This window comes from Cryptomeria japonica, chromosome 5, assembly GCF_030272615.1.
Source record: "Cryptomeria japonica chromosome 5, Sugi_1.0, whole genome shotgun sequence".
In the NCBI taxonomy this organism is placed as follows: domain Eukaryota; kingdom Viridiplantae; phylum Streptophyta; class Pinopsida; order Cupressales; family Cupressaceae; genus Cryptomeria; species Cryptomeria japonica.
This window is the reverse complement of record NC_081409.1, coordinates 791,047,800-791,072,470: the sequence shown is the minus strand read 5'-3', so window position 1 is coordinate 791,072,470 and position 24,671 is coordinate 791,047,800.

The window sequence follows — 24,671 nt, the reverse complement described above, 5'->3', positions numbered from 1 at the left end:
TCCTCTCCCTCTCCCTCTCCCTCCCTCTCCCCTCCCTTCCTCTACCTCTCTCTTTCTCTCTCTCACTCTCTCTCACTCTCTCTCTCTCATTGTCTCTCTCTATCTCTCTCTATCTCTCTCTCCTTCCCTCTCTCCCTCTCTCTCTACATTCCCTCCCCCCTCTTCTCCCCCGCTCTCCCTCCCTCTACCTCTCCCTTCCCCCCATGTTCTCTCCCTCTCTCCCTTTGTCTCCCTCTTCCCTCTCATCTCCCTCTCTCTCTATGTCTCTCTCTATCTCTCTCTGTCTCTCTCTACTTCCCTCTTCCCTCTCCTCTCCCTCTCTCTCCCTCTCCTCTCCTCTCCTCTCTCTCTCTCTCTCCCTCTCTCTCCCTCTCTCTCTCTCTCTCTCTCTCTCTCTCTCTCTCTCTCTCTCTCTCTCTCTCTCTCCCTCTCTTTACCTTCCCTCTACCTCTCCCTTCCCCCCATGTTCTCTCCCTCTCTCCTTCTCTCCCTCTCCCCTCTACTCTCCCTATAAGATTTCTAGAGATGTTAACGATGACGGTTTCAGTAATGTTAGCCATATTCCCTTCGGAGAACACTTCAAGTGTCTGAGAGGGTAAGTGAGATCAATATCGACTACTCTTGGAATAAGTACTAGTGCTAGCCTCCATTTCATCAAAGTGTGGAATAGACGATGATCTGTGATGCATGTCTTCCCATGGCCGATCAAATCCAACCATAGCTTCAAGGATAGCTTCATCAAAAGGCATAACAATATCAAAGAAGTCCCCAGAGGGAGGAGGGCTGGCTGTCCAAGTAGGTGAGGCAAATGGATCATATTCCTCTCAAAAAATAAGATTTTGTTCCATATTTGCAGAGGCCATTTGAATGGCTTGATAATAAAATTATGCCATAAACAAGGGCATACTCTCACCCAAATATTCTATCGAAGAAGGATCTGGTCAAATCCAAGGGTCATTCTCAACTAGGAGGATTTTAGAAGCCATCTAAACAATAGGTAGACCAAACATTGGGACGGAGTCGATGTAATAGATCAGTGGTGGAAGGGGAAAAGTGCCCATAAGGGATGCATATTTGAACATGCCAACACTGATATTATTGAAGGGCATCTTGGAATTATTTATGAATGGAATGTTCATTTCAGTCTTGGTCTGGGCACAAGAAGTGCAGTAGTCCAACTGGTTGATGGTGATTATCCGCCTGAACCAAGAAACTCGAAAGATAGAATAGGTGACCGCTGTAATGGTGTATGACCAACTCTAGCCAAGCAAAAGGTTCTACTCAAGAGGAGTGTCAACTACTTCTACTTCAACCGATAAAGGTTTTCCTCCAAATTTGACTGGGAAGGAAGGTATGAAGTCGCTTGTCCACATCGGACAAGGAGGGTGAAACCTTACATAGGAAGGTGAGGAAGGTATTATTCCATGAGGCTTAAAGGAATGTCCATAAAATGCTTTAAGCATGGTGGTAGATGGAACGATCTCAAGAGAGCCTAGGGCTTTCCAACAAGCCAAGGACATTACACAGGTTTAATAGTTTGATTTCAAAAAATAGTTATAAGATGCATACTTATGGTTATTTATTTATTTTTGAACCTTTTTTTACATATATATGTAATATGATTCTATTTAGGTCAACCAATCTCAACCATGGGAAAGAACAAGTGAGGAACAATGGAACAATGAGAGGCTCAAAAGGAAAGACAAAGGCAGCGTATGAAGAAATTGCGTGACATAAGAACAATGGGAGAAGAAGGTATGTCAACCTCAACATCTCAATTCAATTTACCAAATGAATATAATACACCTAATGCAGTTGAAGAAGAAACATTTGATAATTTATTGTTTGAACCTAATGCAATTGAAGAAGAAACATTTGATAATTTACCATTTGAACCTAATGCAATTGAAGAAGATACCACATTGAATAATCAATTAAATGATGAACATATTACACCTTCTCTACTTAATGAATTGAATGTACATAATGCACCGATGTTAACACCTCCTAAAATCATTCGTAGGAAACCAAAGTATTTAATTGACATTGATTGGAATATATTAAAGTCAATGCCCAATAAAATGAATGAATGAACTTGTAGGAGAATGATTAAAAGAATATGGAAAAACTATTTTAAAAACTTAAATGAAACTACAGGATGTTAATTAATTGTTCAAATGATTAAAAAATTGAATTTTAGAGAGACAATGAAAATTCTAGGCCTAAGATCATCTGAAAGTAACACTGAAAGAACTATTGTCAGAAAACTATTTGATGCATATCAATCTATTGGTTCAAAATCATGTAGTAAAGATTCTAATGCTACTCGACGTGCCATTACATCAACCATAATGAGCAATAAAATAAAAGAAGATTGTTTGATAAGCAAAACAAGTAAGTCATTGAACGCTAGTAGTACAACATTAAGTAAAGCATTAAAGAGACGAGAACAAATAGAGGAACCTAACAATAATTCTCTTTGGGAATTCTCGGGTAGAATACCATGCAAAGACAAGGTTTTTGTAGATGCACTAAAAACATAAATTGAAATTTTTTGGCATGACAACACAAGAGTATCGCCCAACCAAAGAGATGTTGTTAGAAGGTGAATTGGGTCTAAAAATCGTGAGTCACATGTGAAACAGTATTTGGATATGACTCAAACTAAATTTTATGAAAGATTCCTTCAAAAGTTTCCTCAAATAAAAATTTCTCAAAGATTTTTTGAAATGGCAAAACCTTTTTATATTAAGATTAATCATGTACGCACCATGTGTTGTTGTAGGATGCATATTGAATTTTCCATGCATTATGATATTTTTCATCATATTTGTTCTACTTTGCACACTAATGATGTTTTGCAGGAATGTAATATACAAGAACCTCTTAAGTCGGCAAGAAAATTTATTTCAAGTGTGTTATGTAATAGACATGATGGTTGCTTTTATTATAATATGCCTTGTTTGGAAGGCTCTTGTGCTATATGTGATGGTTTGCAATGTTTACCAAGATGCATACATTTGGAGAGCACACATGAAATTGGTACGAAACTAGTTTCTTTTGGAAAATACAAGACAGTCACATATGGAGTCAAAGATGGAAAAGATTTGAAGAGATGTGAGCTACTGAAAAATGATATATGTGTAGCTTGATTTATGAAAATGTTTCAAGAGAAACTAGTTTATGAGTACATAATGCATACACATAGAGCTTGATGGTTAGATGAGCAATTCAAGTTGTGTAAGGACACATTTCTTCTTGGCACCATTGTCTCTATTGTTGATTTTGCTGAAAATTATACACTACAACCTCAAAATGAAGTGCAATCCATGTATTGTCACTCTACACAAGTTTCTATTTTTGTACACATAGCATTCATGCATGCAGATGATAGCACAGAGGAGGATAGAAAGGTTGTAAGAGAGTATCACTTATACATAAGTTATGATCGTACTCATTCGTCGGAGTTTGTACAAGGATGCTTTAAAGTTTTCTATGATAGTTTAAGGGAAAGGAACATATGATACAACCAAAACTTAATATGGTCAGATAATTGCACCGCACAATTCAAGAATGCAAGGATGTTTTATTGGATGACAAGGATGCATGTGACAAGCAGTGTACAACATTTTTGGAATTTCACTGAGGCTGGACATGGTAAGGGAGAGCACGATGGTGCAAGAGCATGTGTGAAAAGAGCCCTAGCCAGGGAAGAATTGAAGTATGAAGGTAGTGCTGAGTTGGTAGATGCAGAAACAATTGTGCGATGGTGTAAGTCTACGATGGGTCCAGGTAATCCAAGTACGTCATTGGTTCGTAGATATTTTTGGTTTATTACTGAATCTAACATTGAAAACTATCTAGATTGTTGTACAGTTGCAGGATTGAGTGACATGCACTCATTTATGAGTTCAAATTCAAGTTCACTGGTAATTTATACGAGACAGATGGTATGTTTTTTCTCTTCATGCATGTATTGTTTGTGCGAAGAATGTGAATCAGAAGAGTGGGTTGACAAATGTTCTTGTAGACCATTGGTTCCCATTGATTCATATCAAATTCTCAAAGCACTACAATTGAACTAGATGGAGACATCAGTGGATTTTGACCATGTATCCGACCTAGTAGATTCAGGTGATTTTTTTAAAGTATTCTTTTTGGTTCATTTTTTTGTACATCATACTTTATTTTTGGTTTTAATTTACACTTTATAAAATGTAGGTCATGTGTATGCAGTTGTTGCAGAAGAGAACAATGAAGAAGGAACAAATTACTATTTGTGTCGTTGCATTGAGCCTAACAAAAAATTGACAACCACAATCATTGATGGAGAGGGTATTGAGTACCCAATAGGGTCTATTGTCATGACAGGAACATGGCTTTAGAGATACCCTATCAAGAATTTTGATGTTTGGTTGTTCGAGGAATTTGAAACACACAGACATATTCTACATTTCTCTAACCTTGTTGTTGCAACAAATATTCATTTGATGAAGTATCGTGGTAGACCTCATAACAAGATTTTATGGAAAGTTTGTGAATCTGACCATGAGGCAATACTTGACACAATACGGGTTATAGCCGATCCTGAAGGCTCACTTAATTGATTCTACGGTTCAGAGTAGAATGATTTTGAGAATTTTGTATAAATCATCGACGAATTGTTTTATATCTGTTTTTTGTATATATAAATGCCTATGAGCTGATTTTTACATGTTTAGGGGCATAATTTTGTATATTTAAGTGGCAATGAGCTGGTTTGTACATATGTACATGCCAAATTTTGTATATTAAAATGGCGATGAGCTGAATCGCACATATTGTAATGCCAAATTTTGTATAAAATCCCATGAGATGATTTTTATATTAAAATGGCGATGAGCTGAATCGCATATATTGTAATGCCAAATTTTGTATAAAAGCCCATGAGATTATTTGTAAGACAATTTTTTGTATAATCAAATAGCCAAGAACTGATTTCACCATATTTAGAGGCAAATTTTTGAATAATATGTGACAATGTTTTGTGACTATTTTGTGTGTCAATGTTTTATGACTATGTTTCGATATATGTGATGTGTCCTTGGTCAATCATGAGAATTATTGATTCTTGTATAATCATGAATAATTATTTGATTCATTATGGAGTCATAGGGGTGATAGATTGAGACTAGATACAATTTGAGCAAAAATTGTCATTGTTGTCAAAAAAATTGTCAAAAAAGTTGTCGAGCAACTTCTACATTACGTCGGTTGGGTATGACTCTCGACGTTCTGGTGCTTTGGGATGAATGAAAGGGGCATGCCTAGCATAAACATGCCCACCTGGATGCACTCACGATGTTGGTTTGTGCACACAAGGAACAAAATCAATTCTAGACAATATTGCAACTTTTCCTTGCAAGCAACTGACGGTTTTTTGAGTAGGCAAAAAAATGCTACTAATTGAAAATGGCTCCGAGTCATCAAAAACCAAGATAGGCCATTGTAGAGGAGCCTCACGTGACCCCATGAGATCAAACAGATAAACTGCATGTGTTGTGGATTGGAAGAAACAGTCCATCAAATTTTGATAATTTTTTAGACTCAGGGCACTTGAGAGATCTCACTGGTATGGTATGACTCTCGACGTTCTGGTGCTTTGGGATGCATGATAGGGGCGTGCCTAGCGTAAAAATGCCCACCCGGATGCACTCGCAATGTCTGTTTGTGCACACAAGGAACATAATCAATTCTAGCCAATCTTGCAACTTTTCCTTGCAAGCAACTGATGGTTTTTTGAGCAGGCGAAAAAATGCTACTAATTGAAAATGGCTCTGGGTCGTCGAAAACCAAGATAGGCCATTGTAGAGGAGCTTCACGTGACCCCACGAGATCAAACAGATTGACCGTATGTGTTCTGGATTGGAAGAAATAGTCCATCAAATTTTGACAATATTTTGGACTCAAGGCACTTGAGAGATCGCACGGGTAGGGTATGACTCTCGACATTCTGGTGCTTTGGGATGCATGACACAAGCATGTCTAGCGTAAACCTGCCCACCTGACTATTGTTTTTTGTTGTTTATATTCATATTGTTAATTACATATACAAATATTCATTTAAATTTATAAACGGGCAGCCACCAAATATAGCGAATACACAATAATGAACTGAATACAAGGAGTTTTGTAGGGTTAATTCAACATTTTAGAAATTTTATCAAATCATATTCCATGATTGCAATACTTTATATCATATATTTTTGTTGTTTATATTCATATTTTTGATTACATATGCAAATATTCATTTAAATTTATAAAAGGACAACCACAAAATACAACGAATACAAAATATTGAACTCATTACACATTTATTGGATCGAATATTGATATTTATATATATAAAAAAAGGCATGTCTGCCAAGTCAATACAAGTATTACAAAAATGTGGCAGATGCTATGTCCAAATAGATATACAATAAAAATTTAGAATATATCTACATGTATTGGTCATTCTATAACCAAAACTAACACTATATGATCCTAAACTTCTGGTGGATCATCAAAATCAAGTGTCTTTGGCGCAGTACGTGGCTCTATAGATGGCTGCAAAACCACAATTCAAAAGCCAAGTTAGAATTCTTTTGTAGAAAATAGTTCACAATTAACATCATAATTATGCATTTAACTTTAATTCCTTTGCAATTGAAATGTAGATTACCTCATCGGTTGATCCAGGAGCTAATGTCTTCACTCTCCTCTCCTTGTCACTCTTAGGAGTTTTCTTGAAGACATACTTAAATTGATCCACGTTATGGCCATACCGCGAAGGAGTCTATTGTAGATTAAATTTACAATTAATACAATGTACTAACATAAATATATCAAAAACACTTAAAAGCTATAATATAGAGAACAATAACGTACCTGTGCCTGAGATGCTTCTCCAATGGACTGAGGTTGGCTCACCATCGATGTAGAAACTGACGCTATTACCTATACAAAAAATGTACAAAGATTAAATACAATTAATATAATGATAAGTATTGAAGGTTGAAAACAATTAATTTTACATATCAAACAAATGTGTACCAGATTCTGAGATGCTTCTCTAGTGCAAGGAGGAGGGTTCACCATTGATGAAATAGGTATGGATATTTCCTCTATGAAAAGATTATAAGATTATAATATATCACAAGTTCACATGTATGCGTGCATATAATCATGAAATCAAGAAAATAAAGTAGAGATACATACCTCCACCCTCTCTTGATCCGTGGGTGAATCAGGTGCATTCAACATATCGACAAAGCTCAACGGCCGCTGTACATGTAAAATAGACAAAAAACACTAATCAATTTACAAACCCCAAATAATACTTGATTTCAACATTTTCAAACAATTGTACAACTAAAAATGTGTTAAATTACCTTCTTCACACATTTTGGCATCTTTGAGGAATTCTTTTTCTTAGGACGACCCCTAGATGCGGAGAGGGTACCCTAAAAACACAAAATTAACATGAGATATTAGTACAGATAATAAAATAAACATAATTTTAAAAATCTAAAATGAAATGACTTGCATATTCCATCAAAACAATACATAAAAAGAGTTGTACAAAATATCATACCGTATAGCCTTGTAGGCCAAAATCAATTGCTGAGAGCATGATGTCATCAATCTGGGACATTTCATCCCCTGTCAACACCTACAAACCAGAAATTGGACCAAGCATTAAAGATAGTTAGTATATCTTGTATTTTTTTGAATTCAAAGTGTACCATTCTATTTTAACATGTTACAAAATTTATACCTCAAGCGTCGAAGTTGTAGCTATGGTAACTGGGGGAGGTGTATGGGATACCGCTGCTGCATCCTGAAATGCATATTATTTGTCTCAATTTAAATCAATGTATAAATGAAAATTCATTTATGTAATTACAAAATTAAAGTGAATGATAAATAAAATGTTATGAATTCAAATCAACATACTGTGTCTGTGGCTCATGGGCAAACACCATGTCCATCAACTCATCTGTCAGCGCGACATCCTCAACCGTGTGTTCCTAACATCTACAACCGCAAATCATGCATAGATGATATGAGTATCCATCTGCACCGGCTACATCATCTATCCCCGAGCAATTGACACACATATGATCGATGGGCTCTTTGTCGCCCTCTAATGGCTCATCATCCAATACAATAGGGTGTGCTAATGATGTCCCATGTTGGATGATGGCACCAGTCAATGTTGTGGCTGCATGAAGAGTCTGTAGCTCCATCGACTCTTTCAGCTCTAATGGGACAACCTGATGCACCTTGGGTATGGGTGCTAGGGGGTGGTGACTCTCCATGGCTAATCGCCTAAGGGCTCTAGGTCTATCCTGGGCAGAGCCACCACCTATACCATGAAACTCTCTCATGTCAAAATAATTTGGGCGCACATTGAGCACAAACTCACAATATATTTTTCTCAAAAAATATAATGGCACCTCATAATTATTACAAGGTGGATCATCAAAGACCATCCACCACCTCTACCAAAAAAGATTCTTCATCTGCACATTGGTACACCAATGTATGGGCAACCTCTTTGCATTAGGAGGTAATGACTAACCAGTTTTGGGGTCAACAAAAAGGGCACATATTTGTTGTTTAGAATTTTTTTTGTTTTTAACTCCATTGTATGATAGCCCATTGGCATAGAATTGACGACACCTATCCCTAAAGCTTCCCCATTTGGTAATTTATGTGGAAACAGCTATGGCACCACTAGCTAATGTTTCTAGGCTAGTGGCGAGGGACTGATGATGGTCAAGTTTAGAAGTTTTCAATTTTACAATCAGTCTATTGATTTTGGATGTATTTTGCCCTAACTGATTAATTAATTCTTCCTATGTTTTGGCTATGCGGTCAAAAGGAGGAATTGGGGGTTGTTCTTGTGTGTTTTAAGGAGGTGCATTTGGTTGTTCTTATGGGTTTTAAGGAGGTGCATTTGGTTGTTCTTGTTTTGGATTAGAAGAATCTGGTTTTTGAAACAAAAAATGAAAATACCTAATCAAAATTAATGAAATTAAATTCAAAATGTAAAACAAATTGCATAAACCAGAAAGAAAGACAAAAATAAACAAAAACTAACCTTGTTCTATAGCCTGGACAAATTTAGCACCCCGTTCGCAGTTTAGGTTAGAAAATGGGAAAAAAACAAAGTAAAAAATGCGCTTTTTGAGTAAATGAGGACCCAGTTTTTTTTAAAAACCTTTTTTATTAGGCACCGCGTATGCGGTTTTACTAGGATTATTAGCGTGTACGAGCTAATTTTCCTAGGCATAGTGTGTACGCACTTAGTTTCCTAAACACAACACATATGTGCTACCTTTTCTAGGGTCAGGAAGAACAAACCTAAGCGCGTACGTGGGAATTTGAAATTTTAAAATCGCGTACGTGCTGCTTGTTTTTCCAAGTTGTTTTTGGGTGGTGTCCATTTTTCTGACCAACATCTTTGTGCACACGCCCAAATGATATAACATTTTTTGAAACTGAAACATGTGTCACATCCTATGCTTCATCTACTATAGGGAAAAATAAAAAAATAAAAAATTTCATTAGGTTTTGACCAAGTTAAGGTGGTCAGATGCAGGAGTTTCTGAATTTTTGAAAAGCTGTAGTAAAAAATTCATAAATAATTATTTAATTTATAAAATATAAAAAAAAATATGTGTCACATCTGGACATCAGTCTAATACTTATATTATAAATATTATAAAAAAATATTAAGATTTGATTATGATTAGGGTGGTCAGACATACGTGTACTTCTTATTTTTTTCCTGAAATTTTAGTACCACTGCATTGAAATTTGAAATTTTCATCAAATAGGATTTTTTTTTCCCAAAAAACAACTAGTAGCTTAGAAACTACATTCAATTTTCTATATATTCTCTTCTTACATATTTTAAAAATAATGTTCATAGCTTATTCAAATTTTCATGTCAAGTCGCATAACTCTGATTTTCTGAAATTTCATTGCCACTTAAGGGCCTGTTTTGGCAGACCATGATCCTGCACATACCCTATTAGATTAGAATAAGGCTAGGAGATGGAAGGAAAACAACTTTTAAAACAAATGAGGGGTTATATGAGTGGAAATTCATGCCATTTGGGTTGTCCAATGCCCCTTGTACCTTGATGAGGTTGATGAATGAAGTCTTGGTGGAATTCATAGGAAAAAATTTCATAGTATACCTACATGATATATTGATCTTCAGTCACACAAGGGAAGAACACCTCAAACACATAGATACGGTTCTCAAGAGGTTACATGAAGAGAAACTAATGATCAATTTGGATAAGTGTTTGATCATGAAGGAGGAGATCATGTACTTGGGTTTTGTAATCTCACAAGGTGTGTTGAAAATGGACCAAGAGAAGGTGAGTGCTATACTATCTTGGCCAACAACAGAGAAAATGGACCAAGAGAAGGTGAGTGCTATACTATCTTGGCCAACAACATGGTTTAGCAAATTTTTATAGGAAGTTCATAAGAGGATTTAGTCATGCTTGTGCACCCATGCTTGACACCATAAAAGGAGGAAAAAGGTGCAAGTTCAACTTGACCAAAGAGGTAGATGATTCATTTGAAATATTGAAGAAGAAGGTTGTAGAATAACTAGTCCTAGCCTTACCAGACTTCAACAAGATATTTCAGGTGGAATGTGATGCAAGCCACATGGCTATTGGGGCAGTTCTCAGTCAGGAAGGAAGGCTTATTACTTTTTTCAGTGAAAAGATAAATGATGCCAAGAAGAGGTACTCATCCTATGACTTGGAGATGTATGCTCTAGTAGAATTTTTGAAAAAGTGGAGGCACTATTTATTGCCTAAGGAGTTCATAGTTTTTACTGATAATCAGACACTCAATTTCATAAAAAGCCAAGAGAAGCTAAACCATCGACACATGAAGTGGGTAGAGACCCTACAAACCTTCACCTTCACCCTCAAACACAAGAAGGGGGTCAAGAACAAAGTTGCAGATGCTTTGAGAAGGAGGGTCTGAACTGTCAACCAAATCAAGATGGAGAGTGTTGGTAATGATTCCTTGAAGAGTATATATGGTGCGAATGAAGAATTTTGAGATATACAAGGTATGTGAAACCTCTGGTGAGAGGTATTATATTGAGTTTTCTGAATTTTTTATACAAGATGGATTGTTATTCAAAGGAGTATAGTTGTATATTCCTAAGTGTTCCATGAGGTTGAATATCATTAGGGAGAAGCATTGTGGAGCCATGGCAGGTCATTTTGGCCTTGCAAGACCCTAGACCTTGTGAAGAGACATTATTACTGGCCTAAATTGTAGGCAGATGTAAGAAAATTTGTGGAAACATGTGTAATATGTCAAAAAGCCAAGGGGAAGTCCACAAATGCAGGTTTGTATCAGCCCTTACCCATTCCTTCTAGGCCATGGGAGAGCATAATTATGGACTTTGTGTTGGGTCTACATAGGACAAGGAGGGGATTTGATAGTGTCTCTATAGTGGTGGACAGGTTTAGTAAAATGGCTCATTTCTTGCCATGTAAGACTTCTTGTGATGTGGCATATGTTGCAAACCTATTCTTCACAGAAATAGTCTAGATACATGGATTGCCCCTAAAAATTATTTCAAACAAAGATGTGAAGTTCATAGGTCACTTTTGGAGGACCCTTTGGAAGAAGTTGGGAACTAACCTAGCTTTCTCATCGACCTACCATCCTCAAATGGATGGGCAGATTGAAGTTGTCAATAGGTCACTAGGAAGCCTATTAAGGTGTTTGACAAGGCAACATGGAGAAAAATGGGATAGTATACTATCACAGGAAAAGTTCTCTTACAATGATACCATCAATAGGAGCACAGGGAAGTCTCCTTTCTAGATTGTATATGACATACACCCAAGGGGAGTATTGGAGTTAAGGGATTTACCGAAGGAAGAACCCATTAGTGCAGATGTTGAAGCTTTTGCATCAGCTATCAAGGAGGTGCATGACCAAGTGAAGTCTCATCTCCAACTATCTGCAGTGAAGAATAAGGCTTATGCTGATAAGAAAAAGAGAGATGTGCAGTTTAGTGTCGGGGATCTGGTATGGGTACATTTGAAGGAGAGACTCCCAAAATGAAAATACAACAAGCTCATGCAGATGAAGATTGGACCATGTTAGATATTAAAGAAATATGGAGAAAATGCCTATGAAATCCAACTTCCTCCTGATCTTGGATTATCACCCATTTTTAATGCATGTGATCTTACACTTTTCAAAGGTAGTGACAATGACGGGGAGGAACCAACGCAAGTTGCAACTGACAATGAAATTCCAAGGCATGAATCACCTAATTTGAGCAAAGTGTTAGATGGTAGACTCACAAAGAAGACAAGGAACAAGGAGTGTATTGAGTACTTGGTGTCTTGGCAGGAGAAACTAGACTCTAAGGCAGTTTGGATGACAGATGAGCAAATTTCCAACCTTGGTGTAGATTTACAAACTCTGATCTCAAATGGGCTTGAGATCTCTTCTCCCAGGGAGTATGGTATAGTGACACCTCATAAAAAATCAAATCATGACCCTAAGAATGAATAATAGGATCATTAGAGTGTCTTAGTGTGTCTTGTGTTTCATGTATGCAATAAACCCCCACCATGTAAGCCCATGTCATCAATTAGCCATCTTGATAAGCCAATTGGGACAATGTAGTCCATGGGGGTAGTAGATGGTTTATTTTTATATTTGATAGGTTTTAGACATGTTTTAGGAGTGTTCAATTGATCCGTGTGTGTGGATTCCAACCTTAGCAAGTATGATAACATTTTGTGCAAAATTGCAAAATTGCAACTTTTGTAAAATGCAACTTTTGGGTGCAAAAGTTCAACTTTTTGAAATACGGTTGGGGGAAGTCTTTCAATAGCTCAAAACTACTCCAAAATTGGTTGGAAACTATTGGAGAGTTTTATAATCCTTGTGGACATGATTCCCAAGGTTTCTGCTATTGTGATTGGAATTTGTGAAGCAATAAAACACTAAATACTGCAGTTTTCCTAGAAATTTTGAGTTTGCAGAAGTTGCATGTTCTTGTATGGATTGATTTCAAACTCACCATCCATGGAGTAGATAGAGGGGTAAAATATATATTTTTTGGTGGTGGTCTTGGCTCGTAATTATTCCAGAGTAGTGAGAACCCTCCATTCTTCTGAGTGCAACCCACAAATTAAGGGTTTAGAGAGGGTTTTGGATAGACATGGCCTTACCTTGCATTCTAGCCCACTAGAAGACTCTTCTTTTGGAGGGATACAAGATAATACTCTTTAATTTAGGTTTTCCATCATTTTTTGTAGGGGAAACTTGGTTGTGTGGAGAAAGGAGAAAAATTAGGTAGGCATCTCTATGTGACTACCTAGGACAAGATTTAGGACAGTCATCATAAAATGTCATAGCGATGGATTCTAGGCATGCAACCCTATAATTGGAGGTTAATCACCATCCCTCACATGCCCATAGACCTTTTTTTCTAGTTTTGTTTCATTGATTGGTAGTTGCTTTAGAAAATAGGCCTAATTGCCTCTATTAGCTCTCTTGGCCTCTAAAGGGATTAGACCTTGTAATTGGAAACCTGGTCAAACCATTTTAGGGATCAGTACAAATTCCAAAAGAGTGTTTTAAATGGTAATTTTTTTGTATGGGTGTGTGGAATATTTTGGATTTAAGATCCATTTTATCACCAAATAGGGCTACAAGCCAAGGGGGTAGGTTTCTAAAGGAAGTATAAGGAATTGGAGCCTAATCTCAAAACCAATGCTTGGAATAGTTTCTACTAGAGTTAAATGAACCAAACCCTAAGCCCTTAGGAACAGGGTGCAATGGGATGGTGTAGGGTAGGTGTTGAAGCATCTACTCATCTTTAGTAGGCCCAAGCCTAGTGAACTTGTGTGTAGTTTCATCCAAGGTTTGGAGTCCTTCCTTGTAGGACCCTTATGACCATTAGGGGTTCATAAGTCTAACCTTTCTTGGTCTTTTCCTTAGGTGTGTGGGTAGGGCTCTGTATAAGTAACACTATAAGGATCACTATGTGGTATTCTTTGTAGGTTGAGCTTACTCACTACTTCCTTTGACACTATGTTATCTGTGGACCCTAAATCCACCAGCACTCTACATAATTTTTCCATAATCTTTCATTTAATCCTAAATAAGGATCTCCTTTGGCTAGGTTCCTCCTTAAATGGTTCTTTAATCAAGACTCTTCTTATAATAAGATTCTCTCGAACCTTTGAATTGAAACTCACTTCTGATGCCTTCATGTTTGCTGCAACCTCTTGACCATAATTTATTCTCCTCTCACCTTCTTGGGATGAAGAAGAGTTCTCAGGAAATCTATATGTTGTGTGTCTAATTTGATGGTAATTGTAGCACTTCATTATGGGGAAGTAGGACCATCTTCCTAATCCACTAGACCTTCCTCTACTAGAGTTTCTAGATCCCCTTTCTCTATAGCTACTCTTACTATTGGAATCCCCACTTTTCTCTACCAACTTGGATTCCCCTTGGGATCTTTGGTCTACACTTCTTCCACTAAAGCTACCTCTCTAACCTCTACCATTTGTTCCCCTACCTCTACCTTTGTTGCTTTCATAGCAAACTCAACTCTTCTTGAATATTCCACCTCAAGCAATTCAAGTATTTGGATAACTTGAATATTCCACCTCAAGAACTTATGAATGGTATTAGGACATAACATACTCAACTCTTCTTGAATATTCCACTTCAAGGTATTCAAGTATCTGGCTACCTTCATGCTTTCATCTTCCACCACCTTGGATCTCATACACAACTTCTGAAATTCCTCAATGTAGCTGCTCACATCTAAGTCTCTTTGTCTCAAGTTTTGTCTCCTCTTGTGCAATTGGATTTCATAATCTTTAGAGATATATGCTTCTTTCACCTTGGCCAGAATTCCCTTCCAAGTGGCTATTGGGTTCTTACGCTCCTTTTGCCTCTCCTCTTGGATAAATTTCCACCAAGTCAAGGCGGCTCCTCTCAATCTAGATTTAGCTACCTTCATGTTTTGTGCCTCATTGATGCAATCACATTCAAAGTGATTCTCCAATCCTTCAATCCATTCCATGACTACTTTTGGTTCCATTTTTCCACAAAAAAGTGGTACCCCTTCTAAGGATTTTCCTCCTAATGCTATAATGGCTCTAAGGAAAGGTTCTTTAGGTAGAATAGGATTTTGTTCAGGTGTGCTATCCTCTTTTACTAGTTCCTTACCCTTCCCTTCATTGACTTTGATTGTCACTTTCTCAATCTTGTCTTCAACTACGTCTAGTTTTTTCTCCAACTATTGTAATCTTACCCCGAGGAGTCTATTTTATTCCTCTTGATCTTCTACCTTCTTGGCTAACTCTACATTGGTCACCATCCTTAGACTATTTTCTCCCACTTACTCAGTCTCTGACATGTACCATCTTCTTCCCAAATCTTAGTTTCTCTCATACCACTTTGATGGGGAGGGGTTCTCAAAGAGAGTCTCACCTTTCATAATAGGAAATTGAGTGATAAATTAGTGGGTCTCTTTCACTCTCCAATTGGTATTTCAACAACCAAAACATTCAAATCTCTAGGAGTGCTCCCAATCAAGTTATGCTCAATAGTTGCTCAGGCATCATTGAGATTCACAAGGGTAAATCCAACCTCAAACTAGAAATCTTCTAACATATTATTGCAAGGGTTATATTAGGTGTTCTTAAGGTATTTACATTTCCAATCAACTAGTTTTACAATTGTCTTTCCTTGATTTCTTCATCGCTCCATCTTTCTCCAATTTTCTAAGCCTAGTAGCCCTAGAGCCCCAATTAGCCCTACCTACCCGATTTTTGGGGAATTTCTCAAAAAATACTCAAAGAACCTCAAAAAGTCTTTTATGATCTGAGTACGCTTTTGGATGAAATTTTGAATCCAACGAGTGAGATAGTCAGGTCTATCCGTACAAGTACGGAACCCAAAGTTGGTATTTTTGATGGGTTTTGGGACTTAGTTTCCTTCTTCAAAGGGTTTAATGTCTTCCCTGGTCTGTCTTACCTCCAACCTTCCACATAGGCCATGAAACACCTTACTCATGCCAAACACTTGGCATCTTCATACTTGATCATCCCTACAAACACATCCAACTTTTCAATCATTTTCCTAACCGGGTTATGACTGAGATCGCTTAGGAAATGATGACAAATGGAAGTTCAATGACCTAAAAGCCCAAAAAAAGTTTATTTACATTGAAAAAAGGTTCCATGGCTTGAGTCCCAAGGGTTATTGAGCAAAAATCAAAGGACTTCAAGATGGAGCCATATTTGGGCTCTAAAACCCTTGCTTAGGCCGAGGGCAATGTAAAATCTAATACACAGTTCAAACCTGCACTAGAAATTATGTCAAATACCTTTTGAGAACTAAAAAGACATGTAAAAAGAAATCATGAAAGAACTATAATAAAATCAATCCATGAAGTATTGACTACTGCTCAAAATTTAAGAAAATACAAGGTAAAATCTAGAAAATCTCTTCACAAGGTATTCAAACTTGCTCACAGCCTTTGCCAAACCATTTACATTCCTTCTTAGATAATTTTATATGCCATTTAAATCCTAACCAGCTCTTCATCGACATGCTTCAACTTTCAAAAAGTTGCTCAAAAGTAGTAAAATGTTGTCAAGCAACATTGACACTTTTTGCCAAAATGTGCATTTTTGTATTTTATACATTGCCACTCATCCTAAACCTCCTAGAATGACTTACAAACACTAAAATGACATGTAAAAATGCAAAATGAGGCTTTCCAAGACATTTAACATCAAAATGCTAGTTTATGCCATTTTAGGTTTACAAGGGCTCATAAGCCCAAATTGGGAAAACAGGCAACCTAGATGATAACCAACCTTCAAATGCATATCTAAGACACATGTGGACCTCTGAGTATTCCATTATTCACAAAATTAATAAAAAAATGAATACTATCACACCAAAATCTAGGAAATGCACTCAATAATGGGTTCTCCTAAACCATATAGGTAATAAACAGGTATTCAAGAACAGATTGAATGAAGCTGGTGAAGTTGTGAGAAATAAAGCTAGACTAGTTTGCAAAGGGTATTCATAGAAAGAAGGAACTTATTATGATGATACTTTCTCTTCGGTGCCTAGACTTGAAGCTGTTAGAATGTTACTTCCTTATGCTACTTATATAGATTTCAAGGTATATTAGATGGATATCAAATTTGCCTTTTTTAATGGTGATCTTGAGGAAGAAGTATACATTGGGAAACCTAATGGATTTTCATTATTAGATGATGGAGATATGGTATGTAAACTGAAGAAAGCTCTTTATAGATTGAAACAAGCCCCTAGAGCCTGGTATGCTAGACTAGATAAGTATTTGTTGAAACTGGGATTCACCAAAGGGACTGTTGATAATAATATGTATTTTAAGATAGAAAATGATAACATCCTAATTGTTGAAGTCTTTGCTGATGATATTATCTTTGGAGATGATGATAAATTGAGCATGAAGTTTACCGGTGATATGCAGAAAGAATTTGAGATGTCTATGATTGGTGAGATTAATTTTTTCTGAGGTTTACAAATTTCAAAGATTGAAAAAGGTATATTTATATTTCAAGCTAAGTATATGAAGGAACTGCTAAATAAGTTTGGGTTAGATGACTCCAAACCTATTGGAACTCCTATGGTGATTGGTTGTAAATTGTCTAAGAATGACGAACCTTCGAAAGCTAATCAAAGTTTTTAGAGATCTATGGTTGGTGGATTGCTATATCTTACCTAGACTAGAGTAGACATCATGCATGTTGTGTGCATGGTTTCTAGATATCAAGATGATCTGAAAAAGATTCATGACACTTCTATTAAGAGGATATTCAAATACCTGAAAGGGACTATGGATTATTGTTTGTGGTACTTGAGGAATGATGATTTCATATTATGTTCTTACACTAATGCTGATTGGCCTAGTGATGTTGATGACTAGAAGAGCACTATCGGTGGAGCATTCTTTTTGGGAAAGAAATTGGTTTCATGGGCTAGTAAGAAACAAGAATCAGTGTCCTTATCTACTGTTGAAGTTGAGTACATTGGTGTTGCTAGTAATTGCACTCAGGTAGTTTGGATGAAGCAAATATTGAAAGATATCAAAGATATCTATGATGAGCCTACTATTATATATTATGATCTAACTCGAACATTATTAATATTTAAAAGAATATGGTCCAACATTCAAAGAATAAGAATGTGTCAATCAAATATCATTAGTTGAGAGAAAGTCAACAAAGAGAAAGTGAAGTTGGAATATGTATCTACAAAGGAACAAATACCTGATATTTCCAGTAAACCTATGCTTACAGATATATTTATCTATTTGATAGACAAGTTACAAGTATCCACCCTGCTTGATGAGAAATAGATGCATTAAGTTGCATCAATCTTGTGGACTTCAAAGTTGTATCATTTTAACCAGATTGGTGAGTTGGTATTTTTCCTCTGGCTGAGTAGATTGGTTATTTATTTTAGGGGAGAGACATTCATATTTCTGCTTTGGGGAGAGGTTTTCATTTTCTATTTTCATATATTTGACATTGTTGTCAAAGGGGAAGATAGATTGTGTGAAAAATTCGTTTATATATCCTAATCTTAGGGGAAGTTTCCTAGTTTACTAGAGATATCTTTTTTCTTTGCTTTGATTATTTTTCACATACATATGTTGCCATCAATGCCAAAGGGGGATATTGTTGGAGATTATTGAGCATTGTTGTTGCTAGGATATGTTGTCATCATTGATGTCAACATATTCATGTGATTTTCTTCAGTGCTTTTTGATTGGGAAGATCTTGCAATCTAGTTTTGCAGTTTTATTTTGCTAATTGCTATATTGCAGAGTTCAGTGTTTGCTCCAATATATTTCAATGTGATCAAATCTTGAGCTAATTTTTTGGGATATTGTTTAAGATGGTCTTGTGTATCTTCATTTCAAATGATTCATGATGTTAGAATAACCAGTGGACAACTGAGAGGGGGGGTGAATCAGTTGTCAATAGATTTTGAAACTTTAAGCACACAAAACCTTTTACCAAAATGCATAAAGCAAATACAGGAATTGAATATATATTAATTAAGCACAAACATAAATCAAAGAACAATTACCATCCATCCACAACACATAAAACCAATAATTGTATGTGGAAAACCTGGTAAAGGGAAAAACATAATGGGAAGCCTACCCATAGTCATATAATACTTCTACAGTAGGGTGAACTCACAATAAAGGTTCCCACTTTTTGACCAACATTAACACATAGATGAACATTTTGAAAACAAACTTCACTTTCTGACACCTATAAATTTTAAACCATTAATAATTTGAAGATGACGTAAACTAGTGATTTGTAACATATTGTTTGTAGATTTTAAATATATTTTTTTTCAATTTTTTTTGAATAAAATTTAACTGATTTTTCCATCTCCTTCAAAAAGTAGTTTTTTACAACAAACACATGAAAGACAACTTTTTTTCTATAAATGATAAAAACTTAATTCTTTTGAATTTTGGTTTGTAACATTAGTACCCAAGGCATGTAGTTGGTTTGATAGTGATATGTTGAATATTTTTCATTTTATTAAGTTTTGAAGTCTAACTAATTATAATATAAATATAGGTGTAGGTTTGAACACATAACTTGTTCTATATATATCAAAAAATTTTATTTTTTATTTTGTTAGAAAAAAGAGTTCAATACCTAGGGCATATAGATTTTTTTGATTTTATTGAATTAGTTTATTATTTTTCCCAATGCGTTGAACAAAAAAATTCATGTTCGTTGAAAAACCTACATTCATAAGAAATAAAATAAAATATATTAATGAAATTAAATATATTAAAATTTATACTATTTGGAAACCTTATAATAAGGACTAAATACTTACAAAAATAAAACTTCTAAATGAATTTATTTGACCCCCCAAAAGCTAATTTAAAATTGGTTTTTTATCAGCATTTGATAGATGCAAAGGAGACTCCATTGCAAGTATGATTTAAAAGTAGAGAGGTTCTATCCAAGAAATTTTTATCTAAGAGCCTTTGATCTAACTCTCTTAAATTAATTACTTCAAATGGGACCTCTTCAAGATTTATCATTATATTTTCTAAAAAATGTGCTATTCAACAAAAATCAAGATGTACCAAAAACTGGGAACCAACATTAGGAGTTCACCCAGTAAGTATGTGAATACAATAAGAGGGGCTTGCACATTGAGGAAGGCACACTTCCTAAAGTGTACTACTCATCATAAAATTACCCTCACTGACTACAAATAAATCTAGACTACAATCTGAAAAGATGAGTGAACTGGAAGAGTAGCATCTACTATGCCTGAGTAGATTTCCGATTAAGCTCAATACTGGAGGTCTTAAACCTCTTACACAATCTCAATTCAATCACCTATGATCAAAAAAATCCTTTGCATATGATTAGAACTTTATTCGCACTCAGATAATACCTTAACCATTTGTAACCATGATCTACAAAGAGATCTTACATCATATATATACCAACCCAAGACCTAAAACAATTAGGTCGGCCACCTAAAAGATAATACAATAAATCCATTACATAATCCCACAAAACAATGATAACTAAACTCATATTGAGACTTAAATAACATAAACCAATTGATAAATCCAACCGATAACACATTAGAATCAACTACCAACACATTACATAAACTGGTCCATAACCTCGCAAAATAACACCAAACCTAAAACAAGTTGCTATAAACAAAATCAAACACCAGTGATCAACTGGAACATGAACATGATAGCTATTAGCATTCTGAGAATCATCTAGAAGTCGCATCAACATCACTTATCAAGTGCATCAAAAGATATCCAACAAAGCTCTATCAGTAAAACCCTTACCGGTAACCAAAAGGCTTACTAGAATAAGAGATAGCTTCCTGATCATCAAATCCTTAACCAACTGAATGTGTTATGCATCAGAAGAACATGAATAAGTAATCCAAACTAATTCCACAAACCAAAGTATACCAAACATGCTCTTCAGATCAATGTCACAATCCAACCACTCTACCAGAAGTTGATAGACAACCAAAACAACTAGTGTTCACATCAATGCAACACATAATCAATTCCTCCCGTTTGCCAAGAATCTCCCCCTTTGGCATTGGTGGAAACACTAGATGTGAAAAACATCCAAGTGATAAGAAATGCCAAACAAATCTCCACAAAATGATATAACAATGAAGCTTAGATCTAATAGACCAAAATCCCCCTATGAATGATATCTCTATTAATCTCTGAACTCTCCTCTTTTGACTAATGTTTCAGTTAAGTTATATTTTTCATATGTCTATCTCTCCCCCTTTGACATCAATGCTAAAAATCTGACATAAACATCAAAGAAAAATCACAAATCCTCTGAACCACATAGTTGACTACCCCCCCTAAGTAGTAGCACCAACACATCAATCCGAAATGAATGATAGCTTTAATAAATGCATACCAGGCTAATGCTAATCAACATCACTCAAGTCTCTATCAGAGGGGCAAAGACCCCCAATCTATCTATGAAGTACTCAAATGATTCCATGGGCAAAGGTTTAGTGAAGATATATGCAATCTTCTCTTTAGTGTTCACATAAACCATTCTGACTTCATTTTCTTCCACCTTCTCCTTCAAAAAGTTATATTTGATAGAAATGTGCTTTTTCTTAGAATAAAATACCATATTCTTTGATATTCCAATAGTAATAGAGTTATCACAGTGAATAACTACCGGTTCATTGCAATCTACCCTATATCCATCAACATTTTATTCATCCATAAAACTTGTGTACAGTTAGTAGCAACATCAACATACTCAGCTTTAATAGTAGATAAAGAAGTACATGAGTATTTCTTGTTGATCCATCAAACAAGTTTCTTTCCAAGAAAGAAAGATCCACCAGATGTGCCCTTCTAGTCATCAACATGTCCCGCCTAATCTGCATCTGTATATGCACATAGTGTAATATCATCATCTTTAGGGTACCATAAACCATGCTCAATTGTTCCTTGTAAATATCTGAAAATCCTTTTCACTGCAGTCTCATGATTCTCTCTAGGATCACTCTAATATCTTGATAAAATACAAACTACATTCATTATATCTGGTCTAGTCTGAGTCAAATATAGAAAACCTTCAATCGTATATTTATACCTTGTAGGATTTACTAGAGCTGATACATCTTTCTTTGTCAATTTCTCACTTGTAACCAAAGGAGTACTAACCGATTTAGAATTTTCCATACCAAATTTCTTCAATAACTCTCTAGCTTACTTAGTTTTGACAGATTGAAATACGTTTGCAGTCTGAGTAATCTACAAACCTCATAAAAATCTCATCTCTTCAATCATAGACATTTCAAATTCATTTTTTCATATTATCAAAGAATTCCATACATAACTTATCCTCACCTCCATAAATGATATCATAAAAAAAGACTTCAATAATCAATATGTCATCATTAGTGATCTTATAATACAAGTTATTGTTTGCATTACCTTTAGTGAAACCAAGCTTCAATGGATATTTGTCCAATCTAGCATACCAAGCTCTAGGGGCTTGCTTCAATCCATATAAAGCTTTTCTTAACCTGCAAACCATTTTTTTGTCATCTGAAAGTCAAAATCCATCAAGATGCTCAATGTAAACTCCCTCTTCAATATCTCCATTCAAAAATGCACACTTAACATCCATCTGATAAACCTTGTATTTCTTATGGGCAACATAAGAAAGAAATAATCTCACAACTTCAATCCTAGCTACCAGAGAAAAAGTCCCATCATAATCAATTTCTTCCTTCTGAGAATATCCTTTACAAACCAATCTAGCCTTATTACTTACAACTTGTGCATCTCCATTCAATTTATTCCTAAAAACCCATTTAGTTCCAATAACATTCTTATTTTAAGGCCATGGAACTAAAGTCCATGTATTGTTGTTTTCTATCTGATCTAATTCCTCTTTCTTAGCTTTCATCCAACATTCATCTTTACATGCTTCAATTACTAATGCCCATTCAATTTGAGAAATTAAGTATACCTCTTCATATGCCAACCTTCTTCTTGTCATTACTCCTTTATTCTTGTCCTCAATGATCTGATCTTCTGAATAATTCAACTTTACATACTTTGAGTCTTCTGATTTTCTATTTCTTTGCTCCGATCTTCAGTTATTGTTGAATTTTTTGATGTTGTCAAAGTAACTAGTTCACCATTTTATTCTGGTGTAGGTTCTACTGGATTAGTTATGATCATTTTCACTGTTGTTTCTTTCTCATAAGTTCTGATTTGACCTCTGTACTGCTCATCCACCTTAACATTAGCACTCTCCACAATTATCTACAGTCTTTTGTATATGATTTTCTATCATTAGAATAACCAAGAAATATCCCTTCATCACATCTAGGATCAAACTTGCCAATGGACTCATCTTTTTTGATATAGCATTTACTACCAAAGATTTTAATATACTTAACTATAGGTGTATGACCAAACTATAACTCATAAGGTGTCTTACCCATGTCTCCTTTGATATGAACTCCATTGAATATGTACATCGTCGTGCTCACAACTTATCTCCAACATATATTACGCAATTTATCTTGCATCATCATAGTTCTAGCTACATCCAAGATAGTTATGTTCTTCCTTTCCACAACTCCATTTTGCTAAGGTGTCTAGGGTGTAGATAACTGTCTCGTTATCCCACAATTCTCACAATAACTGCTAAATTCACCAGATGTGAATTCACCTCCCCGATCTAACCTTACGCATTTAATCTTAAACCCTATCTCTATCTCAACCTTAGCTTTAAAGATCTTAAAATTTTCAAAGGCTTCATATTTATCCCTTAGAAAAGTAACCCACATCATTCTAGAATAGTCATCAATGATTAGCATGAAAAATGTATCACCCTGAAAACTTTTTATTCTAGCAGGACCACACAAATCAGTATGAATAAGATCAAGAACATCATTATATTTGTCTTGTATACTCTTAAAAGAAGTTCTGAATTGCTTACCCATTTGACATTCCTTACATACTAGATTATAAGGCTTCACAATCTTAGGTATGTCTCTAACTACCTTAGTAGAGCCGATCTTTAAAATGCAATCAAAATTTACATGACACAACCTCTTATGCCATAGCCAACTCTCATCAATTTGTGTAATCAAACATGTCTTCTCACCAAAGTTCAAATGAAAGATGTTACCTTTAGTTTGGGTACCGATTGCAATCTCCAATCCAGATCTTTTAATGATTTTGCATTTTCCATCCTTGAACTATAATTGAAACCCCTTATCCACCAACTATCCTATAATCAAAAGATTATGCTGTAAAACTTCAACATAATAAACATTATCAATAATATGCTTACCATCCAATGATATAGTTCCTCTTCCTCTGATCATACATGGTTTGTCATCTCCAAACCTAACCAAACCACCTTCAAATTCTTGCAAAGATAGAAACTTCCTTTTATCTCTAGTCATATGATGTGAACATCCACTATCTATTACCCATTAATCCTTGTCTT